At 38.0% G+C, this 17,570-nt stretch overlaps 1 protein-coding gene across 3 annotated transcripts in view; it reads left to right on the top strand.

Annotated features, from left to right (window-relative positions):
- Positions 1–4,909: 4,909 nt before the first annotated feature.
- The window catches only part of LOC307157330 (uncharacterized protein), a 599,307-nt gene continuing 586,646 nt past the window's right edge, over positions 4,910–17,570 (top strand). Inside the window, exons 1-3 of one of the 3 annotated variants that reach the window (XR_013820936.1) lie at positions 4,910–4,969; positions 5,450–5,684; positions 15,057–15,288. The gene's annotated coding sequence lies outside the window, so the exon portion shown is untranslated. Of the gene's footprint in view, positions 4,970–5,357; positions 5,404–5,449; positions 5,685–15,056; positions 15,289–17,570 lie in introns of those variants that run through there. The other 2 variants (XM_079869207.1, XM_079869206.1) reach the window with 2 other exon arrangements.

Genomic DNA, 17,570 nt, shown 5'->3' with positions numbered 1-17,570 from the left:
TCTCTTCCCGGGACCTCCAGCCGCTTCCTGCGTTAAGCTGTCCAAGAGGAGGATTTACGTTGTTTATTTACAAGTCCAGTCTGCTGGCAGTTTCTGTTCAACATTTTCTTTATCTGAAGATTTCTGTTCATTACTGTGGACAGCTTCCTGATTTCATTAAAGACTGTTTATTGCTGCATATCGCTTTTTATTTGTGGTTGTCACCTGAGTGATGTGTGTGACAGCCTATCGGCAGCCATCCCTGGCCTATTTAAGGTAGAGTTCAGGCCACTTGGGTATGCGTCGTTGTCAAGTTCATTTCTGTGTGGGTGCGCACGCAGCTCTGCGGGAGGTACAGTATGTACCTAGCTGTTTGGCTAATGTTACTGCTAGTACACATGCTCAATTAAAGTGGGGATGCCTTTAACATTGTTGCCCAGCAATATCCTACTATACCAGCTCAGCAAACAGAAGTCTAAAGAGAAATTTCACCTTATTTGAGCGGACTTTGCTTTTCCAGTGCTCGGTACATGATTGAAGCGTTTGGGCCGTGAACGACAGAGCAGAACGCGCAGCGCAAACACGGAGTCGAACATTGAGCAGAGAGCGCAGCCGCCTACACCTATGGCCGACACACACACACACACACACACACACACACACACACACACACAGACACACGGAACGGAGAGTGCGGCGGCGCACACGGAGCGGAAAAGACCCGCTCATGAAAGCTGCGCGAGAATGAAACCCGATGCACATATTTTCGGCTTCTCAATAGCAGCCGCAACAGGAAATCATTCAAACGAGGCAAAAAAAAAAAAGTGCTGCGTTAAATGCGTTATTTTTTTTTAACGCGTTAAACATTTCAAATTAATCGCACAGATTAACGCGTTAATTCCCCCAGCCCTAATAAAAATATACAAAATAACCAGTAAGTGGCATTTTGTTATGGAAACAAACAACAATTAGGCTACCATGGTGATACACAATACTTAGAAGAACTGGTAAAGAAACATGGAAACTGCTCCTGATAAATAGCAACACACATGACGTACCAATAACGTAATTTATTGGTATTTTACTTTTATTTCTTAACTTACTAATTTACGACGTTGCATTCTCGTATGACTTTAGTGAAGTGATACAGCGCGCGCCGGCGCATTTGCGCGTGCGATTGAAGAGTGCGCGCTCCTGCAGTACAGCGGCTGAGAGGACAGGAAAATCTGTTTTTCTGAGGTGAGAGACTTTGCGCCACTGGCGCATGGCGACGACGACAAAGATAGGCAGACTGAATCGAGTCACGTTTAACGTGTGGTGGATTTTAATTAATCAACGTTAATTAATCAACTAACATTTGTTTTTCTTGCAGGAATAACATTCATATGCTTTTAATGTGTCAAAACTCTTTGGGGAAAAACTTGTGATTGAGTATGTGTCTACGGGTAAAAATAACATAGTTATGGGAAGTGAAACTAGACAAGTCTGTTAGAACAAATTAAGTCATCGTTAAAACCTTGTGATAAGTAATCACAAGATAAAAGTTTGCTTTACCTAGTAACAGAGGGGTTTGCATATGAAGAACCAATCAAATAATGGGGAAATTATGTTATGCAGCCTGACATTTATGCCATACCCTGATTCTATAAAAACTGTTGTATATGTGTTTTTCGGTGGGATTCTCAATGGAATTTGTCTGAGATCCTCCGGCCTTGCTTCTTGGGAGAGATTCCCTGAGAACTGCTCGGGAAGATCTCCTGGCCGTGATTAAAGCATTTAAAGGACATTTGGAGGTCTGTTTGTCAATTTATTCCTGCGCAGGAAGCTAGTTTAGGTAGGAAGTTAGTTTAAGAAAACTAGTTTAGGGAAAACGAGTCAGAATAGCTGGTGATCTATAAAGTGGGGACGTCAGGAACGAGACCCAAAAGATAGAGCCAGGTAGTCAGTTACAGGTGATCTATAAAGTGGGGACGTCAGGAACGAGACCCAAAAGATAGAGCCAGATAGTCAGTTACAGGTGATCTATAAAGTGGGGTCGCCAGGAGACGAGACTCAGATATCAGGTGGGGACGTCGCCAGGAGACGAGACCCAGGTACCCAAGTGGGGACGTCGCCAGGAGACGAGACCCAGGTACAGATAGTTAGTTTAGGGAATAATCTACCCGAGTGGGGACGTCGCCAGTAGACGAGACCCAGGTAGTTAGGTTTAGGGAAAATATCCACGACAAACGCCTTTATCATTAAAAGTGCAAAGAAAAAAGCATCCATATAAAGTCTGTCGTGCTTAAATCCAATGCGCTATTTCCTAGTATCGATACAATCGATTCATTACCTTTTAAAACGATATTAGATCGATATATGTCGTCCGGAAGGCCAACTTGCCGAGCACAGATCGATCCAGTTGGATCGTAGGAATATAAATCGATACATCGATGTAGTTGATGAATCGTTACACCCCTATTGTACCCTTTAAGACATAACTGGCTGTGTTTACGTTAATTTTGCACACTTACACGGAGTCGCACAGCCGCATGCGCGAGCAGTCTACACAAACAAAGCACATTTGAAATTGAAAGCAGTAGGGGTGGGCAAAAAAATCGATTCACATATGAATCGCGATTCAAACTTTACCGATTCAAAATCGATTCATAGAATTCCAAAAATCGATTCTTTTTTTTTTTTTTTTTTTTTGAAATATATATTTTTTGATATTGTCCTGAAATGAGTTTAGCTTGACATTCCCTTAGATGGCGCTGCATCGAATTCACACTTACCCCTCATTTACACTGCTCACATCTGCGGCGCATTACGGCTGCGACACGGCTACCGGAGCTGATCGCGCCCATTCTAGTCAATGCTTGAGTTTACACCGGCCGCGACGCGGCGCGTTTCAGAAGCTTCCCAGAAGCGGCTCTCCGCGCCGCTTCGCTAAATATAGGCGCCTAGTCTATTTTTGAAGGACGCGCGTCCAAGTCGCACCGGGAATACAAAATAAAAGTCAAAAAAACATTGTCAAATTCAAAATAAACACCCTGTGCAAACTCCCAAACGTATTACACACCAATATCCTTGGTAGAAACCATAGACTGTATGGTAGAAAGTTAGAAACTCAAAAATCAAGAAAAACCACGTCGGACAGGCAAATCACGTGGTCTCGCGCATCCAGTCGCTCCGCTTCTGAAATGCTCCTGTGCTGCGTTCCAGTCCACTGCACACACTTGTCATTCTTTTGTCATAGCCAAAAGAAGTGCAGCAGAAGCGGAGCAGAAGGAAGGCTGGCTGGCTGTGTGGCGTGTCTGTTTTTATTTCGGCTCCCATGTTAACAGGTTAGAGCTTGCACACGGCCTGCATGACACGCGCGTCTCAGGTGTGGCCCGAGTCGTGCGGAAACCGCGTGCATGCTAGAAATAGAACCGACGCCATTTTTCTCGCGACACGCAAGCGTGTTGGAAGCGTTTCCAGGCAAAATAGAATGTTTATATGTCATTTTTTTGACACGAATATTCATATTAATAAATGACATTTTGATGTTTGAAAGTCTTGGTTTTGACATAAATGCAGATATAATGTAGGCTTATTGTATTTTTTTTAATCGATTTTCAAAAATTGCCCCTGTCAATAGGCCTACAGAACGAAATATTCTGTAGCCTATTTTGCCGTCAATAGCCTACTCCTTAAACTACATTTAGCAGTATTGTTTGTTTGATCTGACTACAGCACTATAAAGCTAAATGTAAAAAAAAAAATAAAAAAAAATTGTATTTAAGTTTTAATTTAAACTTGAATTAAATGTATTTGAAAGCTGGCAAAAGCTTGGCACTTTGCACTGTTTAGTTGCAAAAGTTTTTATGAAGACAAAGTAATATCAAACTTCATTTAATTTGTTATTTATTTTCTTTTAAATTGTATGTCTACTGCAATCACACAGGAAAAAGTCAACTATATTTACATACTGTGAATCGTTTTTTGAATCGAGAATCGTTTTTGAATCGAAAATCGATTTTGAATCGAATCTTGAGACTAAAAATCGGTATCGAATCGAATCGTGAAATTTTCTGAATCGTGCACCCCTAGAAAGCAGCCTTCTGTTAGTGAGGTTCATATTTTAAATTTACAAGTCCACTGCATTCCAAACCACATAAATGATGACTTCGTAGAGCATTTGTAAGGAAAATACCGAAAGGCGAGACAGCACGCCTCAAGTGTAACGTAACATAAAACAAAGCTGTGCAATGAAGCCTGTGAATGTCCTTGTAATTCGCTTCAACCTTTCCGAATTTATGAAGGATTATTTTATGGAAAGTTTGATTGGTGTATGTGTGTAAGGAATTGGAAGAAAGCAGATTACGGGTGTTTCTAAAGCAAACTCAGCGTCATCGCATATCTGGTTAAAAACTAAGCTCAGAATCGATTCTGAAATTCTCAGAATCGATCCAGAATCGTTGGAGAGAATCGCGATGCATCGATGGATGTTTTTTTTTTTTTTCTCCCACCCCTACTCACTGCCCAGGAATCTTAATTTGTGCATGTATTAATACACAGCCAGTCTGTGTAAATCATAAAACAAATACAGATTTATAACAGATTTATATGTTTTTGTGAAGGAATAAGAGAATGCTGAGGAGAATGATGCAGTGATCCCAAGAATTATTTTTGTTTTTTGTTTTTGCTAGTTTGCTTAGAGATGGAAGGTTTGTTCATGACTCCACCAAACTAATTGTGTTATTGCTTTAATCTTTTTTTTTAATTAGTCAGTGTGAACTGTATTATTAACTTACCATAATGTTATTAAATGTATTTCACCAATACATTCAGCTCTGAGTTGTGTCATCTTTTATATATATTTTTATATTATATCTATTATTTCTATGCACTTCTGTGATTGAAACCTGCAAAGTGTGAACAGGACTTTTAATTTGGTCTCCGAGTGTGACGTCATAAGGCGGCGCCGCGCTCCCGCATCTGTTGTGATTCGGCTGAGGAAAGGTTTGTGTTTTAAGGTGTTTAACGCGATAGAAACCGTTTAATCGTCTTCAAGCGACGCCTACTGGTTTAGGCATTATTAAGTTTGACAATGCATTGCTTTATCTAACATTTATTAACGTCGTGTGAGTAAAGTAACAATGTAAACTCGTGAATAAACAAAAGGTGCGTTTCAATTCGGTCTCTAGCGAGCAGTGAATCAAATACTTTTTCAAAATGATTCAGTGATTCGAAGCGCTACATTTCTATTTATATCTCTATTTCTGCACATCATTAAATACTCAAACTGCCTAATATATTAAATGTCTTTTATAGTAGTGCTAATTTCGAGTACTAATTTTTGTCTAATCAGGTGATTTAAGTACATTAAATCCGACTGACTCCCTTACTAGTTTGCTGAACTACTGAACTAGAGCAGATTGAGACGCACACAGAGATTTAGTTTGCATCTACTTTTCTTTCTGTTAATTATTCTCATTTTAAACAGGAAAAAAAAACACAGAAAAAATTCCTGGTGAAGAACTGAGATCCACATGACACTATTATAAAGATGGCGTTTATTAAAGAGGAGAGTGAAAACATGAAGATTGAAGAAACATTTAGTGTGAAACAAGAAGAAACTGAGGAACAAACAAAGATGCAGTTTATTAAAGAGGAGAGTGAAGACATGAAGATTGAAGAAACATTCAGAGTGAAACATGAAGAAACTGAGGAACAAACAGGTTAGTTTCTCAAAGTTGAACTCAGTCATCTGATCCCTATTAAAATGTCCAGCTCTACAGAAATACATTATATTTTTTAGGGGTGCGTCCATTGCTGCTGGTAGCCACTTTGGCTATAATATAAGAATATAATATAATATTAATATTGTCGTATAGCCTAAGCATAATTCCCTTATGATGCCCCACCCCAAGAAAAGAAAAAACGTTTGTTTTTGCCAGTTTAACTTTTTATTACCAAACACAACAATATATAATAATATAATAATAGTAATAATATAGAAAGAGACAAAATATTCAAACAAAGAATCTTATACCGGAAAAAATTATGAACATTTAAAACTGAACGCATGCAGCCATTGTTTTAAGATAAAAAGAAAGTAATTAAGTAATTTTTGCTTAAAACAAGCAAAATTATCTGCCAATGGGGTAAGCAAAAATTACTTAAATTACTTTCTTTTTATCTTAAAACAAAACAGAATTTCTTATGTCATTTTACTTCTCTAGTAAATGCTTTTTGATTTAAGAATTTTTTCATATTTGGACTGGAAACAAAACAAAAATACTAAGTAAGAAAATCATTTTTTGCAGTGCATAATTGACTCTTCTTAGGAGCATATAAAACAAAACAGCTCCTTGGAAAAAATATTGTAGTAGTTATAAACAGGTTTATTCATTGCACAATGTTTCTTCCTGGTTTCCACATCAGCGCTGTTTGATCCATTAATAACGGAGAAATGTGAACGTTTCTCACTAGATCTTTCTCATTTATCGCAGCGATGTTATTATTACTTCTGTGGCGAATTCAAATGCTTTCTTTACTGGATCTCTTATTAGCGCTGTGTAGTAATGACCCAATTGACCAAGAAAACGGCGATTGTCGCCGAAAAGCGACAAGTTTGCAGGTATGAGCCAAGGAGCTCTCCCCCTTTAGGAGAGGAGGAGGGGGGGGGATCTAAAGATGAACTTTTAGGGGAGAATAACTTTTAATGCATCGGTCTAATTTAATTATCTTCATTTATTAATATATACAGATTTGTATGCATGAATTGTGCATTTCCAGTTCGCAAAACAGTTAATAACAAAAAAAAATTTATACAAAATACACCATGCTCTTCTTCAAATTGACATTAAGACCTCTGTTTAATCTAGGCCTAGGCTATTAATGTCTCTCTATTTCAGTGTTGTTCATGTGTTTCAGTTCAGTTCAGTTCAATTCTTTGCTTTTTTTTTTAAAAACGTCAAAATACACCATGCTCTCCTTCAAATTGATATTAAGAACTCAGCGCATAACAATAGAAAACAAGGAGAAATGCGCAGTCACATGCTCAAACAATCAACAACGTCGCTCTAGATGTGTAACGGCGCTGATCCACTTGTCCGACACGACTGTCTCGTGGTGTCGCGTCGCCTCCCCACATTGGTACGTTGATGGGCGTTTACTGCTATGGGCGTGGTTTTGACCGAGCGGGAAATGTAGCGTATTAGAACAGAGGACCTGCGAGAGACTTCCCTCCGTCTCCATATGCTCTACTTCTATTGGATAGTCGCGTCGCATTAAACGGAATTCATTTGCATAAAGATTTTTCCAAATGAAGCGCCATCTTCCCGGAATGCTTTGCGGGCGCATCAAAGTCGCCCATTGGAATATAGTGGAGATATATATAATATAGTATATACAATATACTGTCTCCTTCTTTCCACAAGCGCTTGCTCTGCCGTTGCTATGCAACCATAAACTGCGCTCTCCATGATGACAAGGAAGTATCAGCAAAAGATTAATAGATTTCTAGGCCTTGCATTAGCTTTACTACTAGGTATATTTATGGAGATGAAAAATAATAAGGCGCCCTGTACAGCTATGATCAGCTGTTTGGCTGAACATTCAATGTTACGCTGCAAGCTGATCAGTTGGTTCGTTGCTGCCGCGCTCTATCACTCGCACACCATAAAGAGCTAAATGGTTTTTAATGTTTCAATTTCGTGATTAAAATGACATAATTTGGAAGCGGATCATTTCTTCACAAACAGCTCATTATGACTCAATGTTAGAATGCTGCACCTACACTCGATAGTGTGAATAAGATCAGCGTAACGCAGACCACTGCATTGACAGCGTGAAACATGATCTGTCTACGGCCAGGACTCAGCGGAAGACAGAAAATGCCGGTCCAGCGCTGATTGAGGAATTATATTCGAAAATAAAAGACAGTTTGACATTGAAAAGAATGATTTATATTATGTGCAATCCCCGCATTCCCGCACCGAAATTCAAGCCCTGCAGTAAAATCTCAATTTAGCTTGCACCTAAGTTATACATTTGAGTTTGTTAACATTAACGTCAGCTAGTTCAAGGTGTATGCGTAGGCTAATGATTACGTCACCAGCACATTTCCTGTATTTAAGACTGATTAAACATGGACTTACCTAAAATTTATGTACTGGCATCATCTCACAGTTTCTTCTTTCTTTTGTCTGATCCTGACTCCTGCTGTCTTTTCGGGGCCATTTCCAAAAACGTTGACAGCCAACTTCGTCAGGCGCTGCGCAATCCAACGGACCACTAAGCTTGGGAAGTTGAGTCAGTGTGTGTGTGTGTGTGTGTGTGTGTGTTTGGGGGGAGGGGGGGGCACCATCGTCACTTTCTAGAGCTTGGGAAGTTGAGTCAGTGTGTGTGTGTGTGTGTGTGTGTTTGGGGGGAGGGGGGGCACCATTGTCACTTTCTAGAGCAATTAAATACTCTTGTTCTGGCTGTATTGTTATATACATGCCTAAAAAGTGCCTAATAATATTTCTATAATATCGGCATTATAATTATTATGACCATGATGACTGATTTTTCATTAGGCTATTTTTGGTGCCCTATGCACAGCGCGTGGTGGGAGCGGCGATACTCAGTATAATTTTTTGCTGGATCGGTTATCGGTCAGACGAGATCTGAGATCCAAATCCTATATTGTGCCAGTGTTTCCCATAGGAGGAGAATGTACTTGTGGTGGTGGTGGTGGCGGGGCAAAGTGGTGCAGCGCTGTGTTTGTTGAGTGGGTTCAGAATAAACTAGTCAAACAAAAGTTTATTACAGAAAATACTCAACAGGCATTAGGACGAACGTAAAGAGGGCGCTTGAGACGCGCACATGTCAGCAATATTCCTGTTGATTTATTGGCGTAAAGTTTCATGCACAATGACAAACAGGAGAGCAACATTCTCGAAAAACAATAAGCAGAGTGGACTGCCATAACATCAATGAAAAACATTACTGCAGTCTTCAACATGCCTGTGTTTACGGTTAGCAGTGTCAAACAAATGTTGCCTACGTATGTGATTGTAGGCCGTAGCCCGAATCTGTATCTGTATGCATGAGACTGCCTGAATACCGGCAGAATTCACATTTTTGTAGTAAAAAGAGAAACATTATGCAGAAGTATATTTGCTTTAATGCGTGTGACCCGCGTTCACTGCGGGTGTATCGTGACGAGCTGGACGCGCTCCGAGAAAAGACCATTATAATCGATTCCATATTTTCGTTTTCGAAACTTGTGTTGGTTGGTCCGATCGATTGTGCAATCGATTTTCGAATGTAAAGTGACAGCCCTAGTGATGACAGGGTGCATTGCGGCGATTGCGGAGCAGCATGTTTATTTAGAACGCCAACTTTTGTTGAATTTATGAGAAATCTACAGACGCAAACAGACAAAGTGTGTAAAATAAAGACCTAAATGTGTATTTCTGACTTTTTTTTGCCTTGTCTCGCCTTAACTGTACTCAGGCATCTTTGACTTCTCCGTGTCTGACTCGATCTCCTCCGCGCTCTCTATATCCCGCCTTCACAAACCGCAAGTTATCGATAGGTAATTTTGTTTTCTCTCGTGACAGAAACTACTATTCGCTTTTGTATGATAACCTAGCAAAGATAATTTAGTACGGAAGAAATACGGGACAAAACATGAATTTTTCCTATTAAGTCGGGACAATAAATATAGAGCTGAAAGACTGTTCTGGGAAATACAGGACTGTCCTTAGTTTATTCCAACGTGACTTTCAAATGAGGCTTAAGGCAACCATTTATATATTTTTTTAACCCATTAAATCGAGGAATTAAGGCTGTTTCGCAATTTCAGTCTATATATTGTTTAGTCTATGTTGTTTAAATGGATATCATTTAGATGACTCAGAATTCCATTTTACGGTTTCACTACATTTTGAAACTTGCAATGAAACAATTCCCCACTGAAGAGAAAATGGCTGAAATTTCACCATCTTTTTATTAGTAAAAGTGATCTTTGTTTGGTGTTTATTTTTCATGGACAAATAAAAATAAAAAATAAAAAAGATAACTTGCCTAAATTAAGTCCTGAATGAAACAACCGTTCAGCATGCAGTTGATGTCTAGTTTGCCGCGTTGGATTAGTTGACGACCTGTGCATCAGTTTCACGGTCGACGAAAGATTTACAGAATTTACACGGGTCACAGGAAATTCATACTTCGTAAAGTGGAATTCAAATTTTATCTTCCTGGGGGGTCGCATTTACCAGGGTGGACAGCCCAGGTAAACCTTATGTATTATTGTTGTCCGGGATACCAGACAAAAGGCACAAAAACATGTTTTCGTACACTTTATTCTAAGTTGTCTGAAGCCATTCCATAGTTTAAAGGAGAACTCCGGTCAATTTTAACATTGAGCTCATTTTTTTGTAAATTTGGAGTGCTGTCAGTACAGAGAACAACGACAAAAATCTGTGTTGCCTACACCGTGTTATCCTCTTTTTAAAATTTGCACCCTGTTGACTTCAATGGGGCAAGTTTTAAACCTGCTTTTAGCCTCTTAACACCCTTGATGTGTCATTACAAGTGCACAGCCAATGTGAGTGATTCCTTTAGAGTGAACACGGGTGAATCTGACTGCAGTAGATGTGAAAGATATGGATAAAAGTGATGTTAATTCAGCCAGCGCTCATACATGTATTTACATCCTGTTTTCGGTCGAAGTCCAAAGTAGTCGATTGTCGAGTTCACGCGCATAGGTTTAGTTACCTATTATCACGCGCGTGAACTCGACAATCGACTACTTTGGACTTCGACCAAATTTTCCTCAGCTCGCGTCACCTTTAATGCCACAATTTCATGGTCACCTTTTTATCACACTCTATATACATTCATATTTATTATGTAAATGAGTTTAAACTAGAATAAGGTGTAGGTAAATACTTTTTTTTTTATTGAAGCACAATTATACTGTATATAAAAATAATCTTAAAAAAAAAAAATGTTTAAAGTGCTTCATTGAGCTGCCAAACTAACTATTTTGAGTCTCTAGCTCAGGAGTGGTCGGATGCCATCTCCGACGAAGGACCATTGCTTGGCATCTTACTAGGGAGGGATTGGGGAGACTGGTGGCTGAAGTAGCTCCATGTCTGGGCTGTTGTCGGAGCATTGTTGTAGGGCTTTAACGGTATTCCTGCTCTTACCGATACTGCTTATCGATCCGGTACTTTAACTGTATTCTTATCGGTTATTTTTGTTTTATATATATATATATATATATATATATATATATATATATATATATATATATATATATATATATATATACAAAGATAAACAATTATTATATCAATTATATCAATGTGTTAGAATAATCAAAAGTCATGCTTGTATTAATAGAAGTGTTTTTGTGTTATGTGCTTACGAATTTATTGTTTTAAATTGCTAAGTTCTAAGTTACCTTGCTAATAAATAGTGTATCCACTAGGGATGCACTGACATTTTTGCCGGATCGGGTATCGCTCAGACGAGGCCGATCCAAATCCAATATTGTGCGTATACTATTCAGTGTTATTGTTAAGCCCCACAAAAGGCACACAAACATTATAAAACACCATAAAGTTTTCGTACACAATATTGTAAGTGTTCTGAAGCCATTATATAGTATAATGTGAGATAGAAATTAATATTTAAGTTGTTAAATTCAAGATTACGTAAACGTTTCCCTCTGCTGTGGCTGTCAATCATTCAGCATTCAAACAGCGCGTCGCGTTCGGTTACGACAGTTAACACGATGAAACTCTCTCCAAGATGATTCAATGTTAATATTATTATACTTGATCTGTAGAGGGATATGGTTTTGCATAAAACAATTTTATCTTGCTGGACTTTATTGCTGTACCTTAATCATGTTACTTCTAAAATCTAAATTTTATAGGCTATATATAAAATAATTGATATTTTTGTTTTACCAGATTTAGTGTTACAATTATTGTCTCTTATTTGTTCCCCACTAAACGTTTTTTTCACAAAATGTTCAGATTTTATAGAATTATTGTGCACTCGTGATTTTTCTAGACTAAACTTTACTGCTGAATTATCCACTAATCTAGTTTATAAAAGCATTTATGGCAGATTATGATCATACATATATATATATATATTAGGGCTGACTTCTAATAGTCGAGGATTCGACGATTCAATTCGGTGAGGTCTGATTCGACTATGAACCTCAGTCGAATAGTAGGGAAGTGTTATGTAACCAATGAGCAGCAGCCAGGGCCTGCGAGTGCACTTCTGCCGTTCTAGGCGAAAAACAATTGTGCCGCCCCTAGAGCTGGTCCGAATACCATTATTTGAGCTTCGAAGCTTCGGTAGTAATGAACATCGAATATTCAAAGCTTCGAGAGGGTGCTGAACATATACTTCTCTCTAATAAAGGCAGGAATCTCTATAAGTGTCTGTATGTCCGTTTGCATTTTGATTATTTCGAGAACCGTTCATCCAATCGACTTCACAAGGGAGTGCAGTGTCGCATTTGGTGCAATATAGATGGACTCGCGAGACGCGACATGTTCAGAATTAATAGACTTTTAGTAAACTACAGAACAACGCGAGCAAGAAGCGGCGCGCCTCATGCGGGCAGGGCTTATTAACGCACGCTGCACTAGTGATATAAAACGCACACACACAGGTCTGTTAAATTAAGCAATACTTTAAGGTAGTCTATATTTTTCTGACTAACAAATTACTGACACAGTAAAGGGTAGATTTAAATTAAGAAAAACAAAATTAAATAAAGAAAAACAAAATTTAAATACAGAAAAAAAACTATTTAAAATTTAAATAAAGAAAAAAAAAAAAAAAAAAAAAAAATTTAAATAAAGAAAAACTAAATAGGCCTATGTCACACTTCCTGCTTCCGGAACGCGTAGTAGGGATTCAGAACTTCCGGTCAACAGTATTTCTCCATAAGGATTTAGATTATCAGCCATAATGTCTAAACCATCCGAGGTAGACTGACCACGAGCTATGAGGTTGTGAAACGAAGGTTTTTGCTCCTGTAGAAGCTATAAGTTCGTATGAAATCAACCTTGTTTTAAGAAAAACATGTTTTATCCGTGATCTTATGAAAAAAAACTACACTACCCACAATCCTAAGCGTAGCAGCAACATCTGCTGATTGGTCCAACTCGCTGTTACCATAGAAACGTTTACCTAACTGGCGAACGGCCCGCCGCTGTTGCTGTAGTGTACCGGGTTGCTCTGCGTCAGGACGTAGACAGCCATAACTCAGCTTTCACGCTTTTCCACTTGAGAGTTTTCATTTACCATCCGAACCACATCGTCATATGTGACTATGTATCGGACTCCGCCATTGTAAAGAGCTAACCGGAAGAGCTGTATCCCTACTAAAAGACGTACTTCCGGTCTTCAATTTTTTCGTGATATAGGCCTTTTTAAAATTTAAATAAAGAAAAGACGAAATTTAAGTAAAGACAAAACGAAATTTAAATAAAGAAAAACAAAATTAAGTTAAATTAAAAACGAGATTAATTTAGATTGATAATAACTTCAGAAGAATCAGACAACCACAGGTGCAGTAGAACACTTTTCATATGTGAAGAAGTGAATTTTTTTTTTTTTTTTTTTTTTTCCTTTTGGGACAATGTGAACTTAAGCTGAAGGCTGCACGCGAAGCGTCTCAGCAACGAAGACATCCTTTCCTTTTTCTTTTTTTTTTGCTGCATGTGCACTTTCTGAAGCCCATTCGATTATGACTTATATTAGGCCTATGTTTATTTTCGTTGTTGTGTAATTGTTTTTATTTATTCAGGCAGGCTTATTGTATTTTGAAAAATGTTTATGACATTTTGGACTAGTGCCAGGCTGTTGCTCTAAGTTTAATTTTATTTATTTATTTTATCCCGATTCCCGAGTGTGAACTGTGAATTAAAAGCCAAGAAATAGGTTTCTAAGTGAGAGATAAAGGCATGTTTTTGTTTTTGAAGCCAATTTGTTCCTATTTTATGTGAACTTTTCTGATGTTTGATATATGTGTGATATGTTTTGTTCATCTGGCTTTAAATTAATAAAAGGTATTTGTTACACACCATGTTTTTCTTTAATTTTTTTTTTTAGATCTTTTGTTTGAAATGGAAAAAATCTAGCTGCTATCTAAAAAAAAAAAAAAAAAAAGGTTAGACTATCAGTCGACTACGGCAAAATCTAACGAATCAGATTCGACTATGAAAATCCTTAGTCGAAAACATCCCTAATATATATATTTTTTTATAATGAAGTTGTCTGTATTAAGTAGATTGTGTTTAACACACAAAATAGTGATTATCAGTTCAACACAGAGTTATAGAAATTCTACTTCAGAATTTTGGGTATCGGATCAATTTTGAAAAAATGGTATCGGTGCATCCCTAGTTTCCACTAGTTCTGCAGAGCCGATAGTTACGGCTCATTCAAATGAACGCTGGACGAGTCATTTGCTTGGCCGTAAATAAGTGATCGAAATGAATCCCCCATAAATTAATTAATTCCCTTTTGAGCTAAATTGACCTGTTTGACCCTTACACATTATTTTACCTTTATGTTGTCACTTTCCTTTGTCCCTCCTTAATAGAAAATAGAAAATGTCTGTCTAGCATTGCAGGTGTTACCAAGGAGTGTCAATGATCTCTTAATGACAATAAGAATTACTGAGAGTAAATCCTCACACGTGCGCCCACACCATTCTCTTAAAATGCAACCACATGTGCATTATGATGTATTAAGATAGGACTGTAAAACAGATTGTAAACTAAGGAAGATGGACGGTAGTGGTGAGTGCTCAGGCTCTGGCATTCTCAGTTCTGTCAATATATAAGTCTGCCACCCCGTCAAAAATGAAAGTCTCACGAGGCAGGACTTTTGTGAAGGCATACGTCACTTCTGAGTTCGTTTTGGTGGTGCAAATGCATCCTGGAAACCTTTCAAGAACTGAATTTGGCACCCCTGGTGTATAGGATCTAATATGCATGTTATTAGTTTATAAGTCTAAATGTTTGTGCTTTGTGGCATTAAACTGGGATTAACTTTTATGTCTTTTTTCGCCTCAGACCTGATGCCGTTGAGAAAGGAGTGTCGAGATCTGAATGAAATGGAAGAGAAAGATCAGTACAAGACACATCATGATATCATAACTGAAGAAAAGTCTTTGAATTGCTCACAGGCTGAAACTTCCTCACGAAAAACGGTTCAAAATACACCAAAGACAGGGACTATAGGTAATTTCACCTGCCATCTGTGTTTACTAAGTTTCAAAAAGCAAGGACACCTTGAAGTTCACATGAGAGTTCACACTAGAAGGAGGAAGCCTCACCCCTGCCAAGAGTGTGGAATGATTTTCAATGAAAAAGTAAACCTTAAAATGCATATGAGAATTCACACTGGAGAGAAGCCTTTCACCTGCTCTCAGTGTGGAAAGACTTTCAGGCACAAAGGAAGCCTTAAAATGCACATGAGAGTTCACACTGGAGAGAAACCTTTCACCTGCCAACATTGTGGAATGAGTTTCAGGCAAAAACAAAACCTAACTTACCATTTGATAGTTCACACTAGAGACAAGCTTTTCACCTGCCAACAGTGTGGAACAAGTTTCACCAAGAAAGGAAACCTTACGAAACACATGATCATTCACAAAGAAAAGAAACCTTTGATATGCCAACGGTGTGGAAATACTTTTAATCAACTTGGAAACCTTAAAGTCCACATGAAAATTCATGCTGGGGAGAAGTAGAATAAAGAAAAGTAAAGTTAACATTTGTACGTTTGTGTTTATACAAATGCAAGTATACCAGACCGACACTTTACGTACTGATACGCTCATGAGATCGCGTTACACACTTAATTTGTAACAGCAAGATTTATAAATGATATGAAACATGTTTATGTGTGATGAATAGTTTAGGCTTTAGATTAGGGGATGCAGAAAGCTCTGTATAATGATTTATTCATGCGTTTACTGCAGTGTAAGTGCTGACTGGTGAGGGTACAGACAGTTGTCTTCTCTGACACACATGGACTCTTTAACTGCTGTGAACCTGTTGTGAACTTCAGTGGAATGTAAAACTGGTTCATATTATCACTCATTAACACAAGTCTGTGCTGAAGAGTGAAAGGACTTAACACAACCCACTGCAATCCCCTGACTGTAAATGTTTATTTGCTTGAAAACTAATAAATTACTCTTTAAAACATTGCTTTAACACTTGCATGTTTGTGCTTTTGGACACAGACCTGCTTACAACTTCACTTATTGCATCAATAAACTATATACTGATGTTTTACCATTGGTTTGATCATTGTTTTTTCATTATTAACCACTGATTGAGATAATGATGCTAAAACAAGTTTGACATAAATATCAAGTGATTAATAATATATCAATTAGGCCTAGTAACTCCATCTACTAATGATCTGATTTTATATAATTCATGATTTACTTTTTTTTAAAAGATAATATAAGACATATATCATTAATCATTAGCATATCACTTCGTAATCATTATTGAATGTACAGTCATGTTTTGACAGCCCACCGGGCCGATGGAGGACGCTGCGGAGTCATCATTAAATCAGTATTCTGTTATTTCATAACCACTTGCTTAGCCAGCACTATAACTTGGCATTGCAGTAGTGTGGAAAAATTACTGCTTTAAGGCCCTTTCACACCAGACGCATAACGAAAAAAACGAATAGTTCGCGTCAAAACCATTCACATCTCTCCGCGACGTGAATTTGCGACGTCTGTGACGTTCAGAGTTTCAACATTCCAAAACTTTCGCGCCGACAGCTGAGAAAACATGGACACTTCATCATCATCATCCACTGAAGACAAGCTTTTCATTTTCTTTAAAAGACAGAAAAGAAGGTTTTGGGTGCACCCAATCTTAAAGGGCATATTGCAGGTTAGAAGACCCAACGAGTCAATGTATAGAAAAATAATCTAGGAACTAGATTTTCTTTAAAAAAACGTATAAATACGCTACAGTGGCTTCTGGAGTCGTTTTTGTGAGAAAATTTGAAATCTGAAATCTCAATCTGAAAATGGCTGTGACGTAGCATGAGGGAGAGCGGTCGATTCAAACAACAGGGAAAAAATGGATCTGGATAGGCTGCCAAGAGAGCAGGGACAGGCCAGGATTAATATTAGACAGAACAACGGTCAGAGGAGACAAATTGAGTTGTGGTGTGAGGAGAACCAGTGGAGAACAGGGCAGGTGTCTTGGTGAGAGACCAGTGTTAGCTTATAGATGCGTTTCCTTGAAATTTCCTTGAAGTAATTTTTTTTTAATTAAAACTAACATCATAAATATGATTTTTTTTTTTTTTTACTTTGAGCAATGATGGAGCTATACTTGACTCTTCTTAGAAGCAAATAAAAGAAAACAGCTCACGTTTGCTAACGATATACACTATGCTCACAGTATTGTACAGATTATTACCATCGTTTATTAGTTAATAGCAAAGCTATTATTGGTCATCTAGGAGTATTGGAACTTACAATGACAGAAACCAAGCTTTGATCAGGCGTTTGTCATGCTCATTAATATCCGTCCAGACTAACGTTA

Source organism: Squalius cephalus, assembly GCF_949319135.1.
Source record: "Squalius cephalus genome assembly, chromosome: 4".
Taxonomy (NCBI): Eukaryota; Metazoa; Chordata; class Actinopteri; order Cypriniformes; family Leuciscidae; genus Squalius; species Squalius cephalus.
This window is presented reverse-complemented; position numbering and strand designations above follow the sequence as displayed.